Here is a 7,637-nt window from a genome sequence, read left to right as displayed (position 1 = left end):
GAGGTGACATCTCGTTGGGGTTTAAATCTACCTTTCCTTGATGATTGGTGATCATGAGCATCTTTTTCATATACCTGGAGGCCCTTTTTATGTCTTCTTGGAGAAATATCTTTTCAAGTTCTTTGCTAATTTTTTATTGGCTTTTTTTTTTTTTAAATTTTGAGTTCTAGGAGGTTTTTATATATTTTGATATTAACCCCTTTTCAGAATGATGGTTTGCAAATATTTTCTTTCATTCTATAGGATGCCTTTTCATGCCTGATTATTTCCTTGCCTAATTATTTCATTTGCTGTGCAGAAGTTTTAGTTGTTTTTTTTTTTTACTGCCTATAGCACCTGGTCTTCCTAGGTGGTCTCCCATCCAAGTACTAACCAGGCCCAACCCTGCTTAGCTTCTGAGATCAGATGAGATTTGTCACGTTCAGGGTGGCATAGCAGTAGACAGAAGCTTTAGTTTTACATAGGGTTTATTCCTGCTTGATTATGTTGTATGTTCCTTTTTATGTGCTGTTGAATTTGGTTCGCTAATATTTTTAGAATCTTGCATCTATATTCATTAGATATTGATCTATAGTTTTCTTTCTTGTAGTGTTCTTATCTGACTTTGGTATCAGGGTAATGCTGGCCTTGTAAAATGAGTTTGATATTGCTCACTCCTCTTCAGTTTTTTGGAAGAGTTTGAGAAGGATTGGCATTAATTTTTCTTGATATGTTTCTAAAAATTCACCAGTGAAATCATCTCATCCTGGTCTTTGCTTTGTTGGGAGGTATTTGGTTATCTATTCAATCCCCTTCCTCTTTATTGGTTTGTTTAGATTTTCTGTTTCTTCATTATTCATTCTTAGTAGGTTGTATGTTTGTAGGAATTTATTCATTTCTTCTAGGTTATCTAATTTGTTGGCATATAATTGTTTTAGTAATCTCAACTCATTTCCCGTTTGCCTGAATAATTCTCACCGGCAGCGCTTGCGGCTGCAATGTTTACCTTGTGATATAACTCGTGGATTACAGTCCTAACCTTACCCCCAAAGTTTGCCACGAAATATCTCACTTTTATTATTATTTTCACATCTCTCTAGTATAGCAATAGTCTTTGGAAACCAATAATATCATTCTATTTATGGCATTCTGTTTTTAGTAGTGGTATTTCCATTTACAAAACATAGTAATTCTCGATCGCTGAAAATGTAAAATCCTAGAAAATGTAGCATTCCTATGCACAATGTTAACATCATTCTCAAACAGTTGTTAGCCAAAGATTCATTTGATGAATCCAATTTATGTATACATTTCTTTTTACATTAGGGTTAGAGACAAGTTCTGTTTAGAAATAACTCCAAGAACAGTTTTTATATTTTATTTTCACATTAAAAACCAGTCAGATTTGGTTTAGCCTCAAAGAGCGTGTTTATGTAAAATTAAATTAATGTTGGCAGTGAGCTGCACTTTTTTTCTAAATGGGAAATGGGTTAAGATTCTCTGTATTTCTGTGATGTCAGTTTAATTTCTCCTCATTCATTTCTGATTTAATTTATTGTCTTTTGTTTTCCTTAGTTAATCTAACTAGAACATTGGCAATTTTGTTTCTCTTTTCAAAGAACTAGCTCTTAGTTTCATTAATCTTTTCTATTGCTTTCTGGCTCTATTTATTTTTATTTCTGTTCTGATCAGTGTTGTGTCCTTCCTTGTGCTCACTTTGGATTTAGTTTGTTTCCTTAATATGTGAGGTACATTCCCTCTACACCCACTTTCTTGAGAGTTTTTATTAAAAATAGATGTTGAATTTTTTTTGTCAAATACTTTTTCTGCATCTATTGAGATGATCATATGATTTTTATCTTTGATTTTGTTCCTGTGATGTATCAAGTTGATTGATTTATGGATGTTGAACCATCCTTGTATCCCTATAATAAATCCTACTTGATCATGGTGTATAATCCTTTTAAGATATTGTTGAATATGGTTTGCTAATATTTTGTTGAGAATTTTTGCATCTATGTTGATAAGGGGTATTGGCCTGTAATTTTTTTCTTTTTTCTTTTTTGTTGTGTCTTTGATTGGTTCTGGTAACAGAATAATGCTGGCCTCATAGAATGAGTTTGGAAGTGTTCCTTCTTTTTCAGTCTTTTTTTTTTTTTTTCTTGTAGTAGTAGTAGTTTGAGAAGGATAGGTATTAATTCTTCTTTAAATGTTTAGTGGAATTCACCTGTGAAGTCTTCTGGTCTTGGACTTTTGTTTATTGAGAGTTATTTTTTATTACTACTTCAATTTAATTGCTAGTAATCAATATGTTTAGATTTTCTGTTTCTTCCTCGTTTAGTCTTGAAGAGTTGCCTGTTCTAGAAATTTATTCATTTCTTCTATGTTATCCAATTTGTTGGCAAATAATTGTTTATAGTAGTCTCTTATGATCCTTTGTATTTTTGTGCTGGTGTTGTAATTTCTCTTTTGTTTCTGATTTTATTTATTTGGGCTTAAGGTTTTTCAGTTTTGTTTATTGCTTTAAAGAACCAGCTCTTGACATACAAATGGCCTACAAACATATGAAAAGATGCTCAACATTGCTAGCTATCAGGGAAATGCAAGTCAAAACCACAATGAGATACCATCTCACACCTGTTAGAATAGCTATTATCAATAGGACAAGTAATAAAAAATGTTGGAGAGAATGCGAAGAAAAAAAGAACCCTCCTACACTGCTGGTAGACTGCAAATTGGTATAGCCACTATGGAAAACAGTATGGAGGGTCCTCAAAAAACTAAGAATTGATCTACCATATGATCTAACAATCCCTCTACTAGGTATTTAACCCCAAAACTTGAAAATCCATATCCGAAAAGATATTTGCACACTGATGTTCATATCAGCATTATTCACAGTGGCCAGGACGTGGAAGCAACCGAAGTGTCCTATGATAGATGATTGGCTAAAAAAGCTGTGGCACATATATACAATGGAATATTACTCAGCCATAAGAAGAGATGAAATACAGACAACATGGATGGACCTCGAGATAATCATGCTAAGCGAAATAAGCCAGACTGAAAAAGTAGAAAATCACATGATATTACTTATAGGTGGGATATAAACCTAAAAGCAACAAATGAACAGGACAAACAGAGACTCATGGACATGGACAATGGACTAGTGGTTACCAGAGGGTAGGGCGTGTGGGAGGAGGGGTGAGGTAGACGGGGTAAAGGGAGTCAAATATGGGAGGGTGAAGTGGGTAAAGGGGATCAAATATATGGTAGCTGAAGGAAACTGGACTTTGGGTGGTAAACACACAAAAGAATATATAGATGTCAAATTATAATGTACACCTGAAAATTATATAATTGTATTAACCAATGTTACCCCAATAAACAATAAAAAATATACAAAAAATAAAGAAACAGGTCTTAGTTTTATTGATATTTTCTATTGTTTTTTAGTCTATTTTATTTCCTTCATTCTACTTTCTTTTGTTGCTGTTGTTATTTTTCTAGATGCTTTAAGTATAAACTTAGATTGTTTATTTGGGATTTTTTGTTTCTTGAGATAGGCCTGCATCTCTATGAATTTTCCTCTTAGAATTACTTTTGTAGCATCCCATAGATTTTGGAAAGTTGTGTTTACATTTTCATTTCACTCAATGTAGTTTTTGATTTCCCGTCTGATTTTCTCTTTGATCCATTGTTGTTTAGTACTTTGTTGTTTTGTTTCTATGTGTTTGGGCTTTTTCTATTTTTCTTCTTGTAGTTGATTTCTACTTTCATACCATTGTGGTTGGAAAAGATATTCGATATGATTTCAATCTTCTTGAATTTATTGAGACTTGTTTTGTGGCCTAATGTGTGATCTATCCTGGAGAATGTTCCATGTGCATTTAAAAAGAGTGTATATAAAGCATTTTTTGGATGAAATGTTCTGTAAATATCTATTAAGTCCATCTTGTCTAATGTGATGTTTAAGGCTGTTGTTTCCTTGTTGATTTTCTGTCTATGGATGTAAGTGGGGGTATTAAAGTCTCCTGCTATTATTGTATTATTATCAATTTTTCCATTTATGTCTGTTAATATTTGCTTTATATACTTAGGTGCTCCTATGTTGAGTGCATAGATATTTACAATTGTTATATCTTGTTCTTAGGTTGCCCTTTTTATCATTATATGATGCACGTATTTGTCTCTTTTTAAAGTCTTTGTTTTAAAATATATTTTGTCTGATATCTAAGCTGACTGTTGCTACCCAGCTTTATTTTTATTCCTATTTTCATGAGATATATTTTTCCATCCCTTTCCTTGTAATCTGTGTGTGTCTTTCAATCTGAAACAAGTCTCTCGTAGGCAGCACATAGATGGGTCTTCTTTTTTATCAATTCAACCACCCCATGGTTGGGGTTACAATTTGGTTGGGGTTACATTTAAAGTAATTATTGATAGTTATGTACTTATTGCCATATTGTTAATGGTTTTTTGGTTGTTTTTGTAGTTCTTTATCCCTTTCTTCTCTTGGTATGGTCCCTTGTAGTTTGCTGGTTTTCTTTAGTGTTTTGTTTGGGTTTCTTTCTCTTTATTTTTTTGTGTATCTTTTATAGGTTTTTGGTTTGTTGTAACCATGATGTTTCATGTATATCAATGTATATGTATAGCAGTCTATTTGAAGCTGATAGGCATTTAAGTTCAAATGCATTCCAAACACACTGCGTACTTACTTCCCCTTCCATATTTTATGTTTTTGATGTCATATTTTGGATATTTTTGTTTTGTGTATCCCCTAACTACTAATTGTAGTTATAGTTGATTTTGCTATTTTTGTCTTTTAACCTTCATATTAGCTTTTTAAGTGGCTGATTTGCTGTGTTTATTATACATTTGCCTTTATCAGTGATATTTATCTTTCACAAATTTTATTATTTCTTGTTATGGTCTTTTCTGCATAAAGAAAACCCTTTAATATTTTTTGTAAAGCTGGTTTAGTGGTGATGAACTCCTTTAGTTTTTGCTTGTCTGGGAAACTTGATCTTTCCTTCAATTCTTATGATATCCTTGTTGAGTAGAGTATTCTAGATTGTTGGTTTCTTTCTTTCAGGACATTAAATATATTCTGCCACTCCCTTCTGGTCTGTAAAGTTTCTGTTGAGAAATCAGCGAAATAGCCTTATGGGGGTTTCTCTTATATGTATGTGACAAGTTATTTTCTTCTTGTTGCCTTCAAGATTATCTCTTTAACCTTTAACTTTTGCCAGTTTAATTATGATATGTCTTGGTGTGGGTCTCTTTGGGTTCACCTTGTTTGGAACTCTCTGTGCTTCTTAGACATGAGTGTCTATTTCCTTCCTCAGGTTAGGAATGTTTTCAACCATTATTTCTTAAACTTTGTGTCCCTTTCTCTGTCTTTTCTCCTTTGGAGATCCCTATAATGTAAATATTAGTGCTATTGATGTTGTCCCAGAGATCTTTTAAACTAGCCTCATTTTTTTAAAATTAAATTTATTAAGATGACATCAGTTAATAAAATTATATAGGTTTCAAGTGTACAATTCAATAATGTCATATGTATATTGCAATGTGTGTTCATCACCCAAAGTTAAGTTTCCTTCTGTCATCATATATTTGACCCCTTTTACCTCATTTTTGAAAATTCTGTTTACTTTTTACTATTTTGATTGGATGATTTCCATGAATCTTTCTTCTAGGTTGCTAATCCATTTTTTTTTGTGCGTGTTATCTAATCTGCTGCTGATTCCTTCTAGTGTATTTTTCATTTCAGTTATTGTATTCTGCTCTGATTGGTTCTTTATTAAATTTTCTAACTCTTTTGAAGTTTTCACAGTGTTTCTCTATTCTACTCTCAAGTTCTGTGAGCATCCTTATGACGATTACTTTGAATTCTTTTTAGAAATATTTCATTAGGGTATTTTTCTGTATTTTTTTCTTGTTTCTTCATTTGGAACATATTTCTATGTCTTCTCATTTTGTTTGACTCTCTGTGTTTGTGTCTTTGAATTAGATGAAATAGCTATATCTCCCAATCTTGAAAAAGTGATCTTTTCTAGAAGTGACCTCTATATAGACTGTGTAAGCCAGGTGGTTTTCTGGGCTGGTTGTAGCCGGGGTGGGTTCATATTGCATCTGGGGCATTGGCTATCTGGGACTGGACTGAGCTCCAGGTGGAGAGGCCTTATGCACATGCATACATAGCAGTGCCTTGGCTGTCCAGGGCCAAGTGGGCTCAGGGCAGTGTGTCAAGGAACATGCTATGGTGGACTTGCAGGTTACCCAGAGCTCCTGGATAGAGTTCTCACCCACACTATCTAGGTGGAGGGGGGATGTAAACAATGACACTCATCAGTACCTCTTATCCTGGAGAGTTCTCACAGATCCTGGAGAGCTTCTGTGGTCTCAACTTTCTTTATATGGTCTCATTTCTTATTTGTTGTACAGAAGCTGGTCAATCAGCCCTCAGTTGTCTCTCAGAAGGAATTATTCTATATGTAGGTGTATGTGTATATTCAGTGTGTTTGTGGGAGGGGGCAAGTTCAGCATTCTCCTACACCACCATCTAGTACCCACCTCAAGAAAACCCCACACACTTTAAAGTACCATTTACAGTAGCACCAAACCATTAAATACTTAAGTATGAATCTTACACAATGTATGTAAAGATTTACACCTTGGAAATCACAAAATACTGATTAAAGGAATCATAGAGACCTAAAGAAATATATAAGAATAACATGTACATGGATTGGAAGACTCAATATTGTTAAGATGTGGACTCTTTGGAAACTCATCTAGAGATTCAACAGAATTCAAATCAAAATTATGAAAGGATTTTTGAAGGTACAAGTTGACGTTCTAATTGTAAAATTTATATGTTAAGACAAAAAAGCCACAAAAGCAAATTTGAAGAGTTTAGAGAAACATGGTGGAGTGAAAGATGTCCTCAGATCTCTACCCTTGAAACAACAATAAGTTGAACATCTAAAACTCAACAAAAAACACCCGAACTGCACACCAGCACGTCTGAGTATGGGATCAGTGCATAAGAGCTACTACAGGTCAGAACCCAGGTGTTGGGCAGTGCAATGGGAGAAATAACGAAGCTGCCTCACGTAGCCACCAGAGCTACCTGTAGGAGGAGGGGGAGAGGAGAAGGTGCAGTGAGTTCCCTGAACAGTCCTGCCTGGGAGTGCTGTGAGTTCCACATGGCCAGCAGCAGGGCCCAGTCATCAGGACAGAAAGCAGAGAAATGGGGATGGCAGAGAAATAACAGTTGATTTTTACTGGCTGCGGTTGTAAAACTGAGGCTGAGCCGCAGACCCCAAACCCCAACCCACAGGGCCCCTCAACCTATATCCTCTGAGACCGAACACCACAGAGCCCAGGAGAATCTTAGCAAACACTACCGAAACTGTCGCTTACACTGACAGGAACTGAAACTGAGAGTAATGAGCATGATTTAACATCTCTAAGGGGAAAAAAAGGCATTATTAAGGCTCTATATAAAGCAGGGATCCAAGAGGCTTAGACTCCACCTACTGGAAACTAAAAGAAAAATGCCTTCTTTGCAACAGGCTAAACAGAGACCTTTATATAATAAATCTTCTTTCTGGGGGGAAAAAATGCAGAGCGCACTTCCATTAATGCCC

General features: G+C 34.7%; 1 pseudogene; it reads right to left on the bottom strand.

Annotated features, from left to right (window-relative positions):
• Positions 1–324: 324 nt before the first annotated feature.
• LOC120621236 (uncharacterized) lies at positions 325–443 on the bottom strand (annotated as a pseudogene).
• Positions 444–7,637: the final 7,194 nt, after the last annotated feature.

The sequence above is a fragment of the Pteropus medius genome, unplaced genomic scaffold (assembly GCF_902729225.1).
Source record: "Pteropus medius unplaced genomic scaffold, Ma_sr-lr_union100, whole genome shotgun sequence".
Taxonomy (NCBI): Eukaryota; Metazoa; Chordata; class Mammalia; order Chiroptera; family Pteropodidae; genus Pteropus; species Pteropus medius.
Note: the sequence above shows the minus strand (reverse complement) of the source record. Positions and strands in the feature narration are given on the sequence as shown.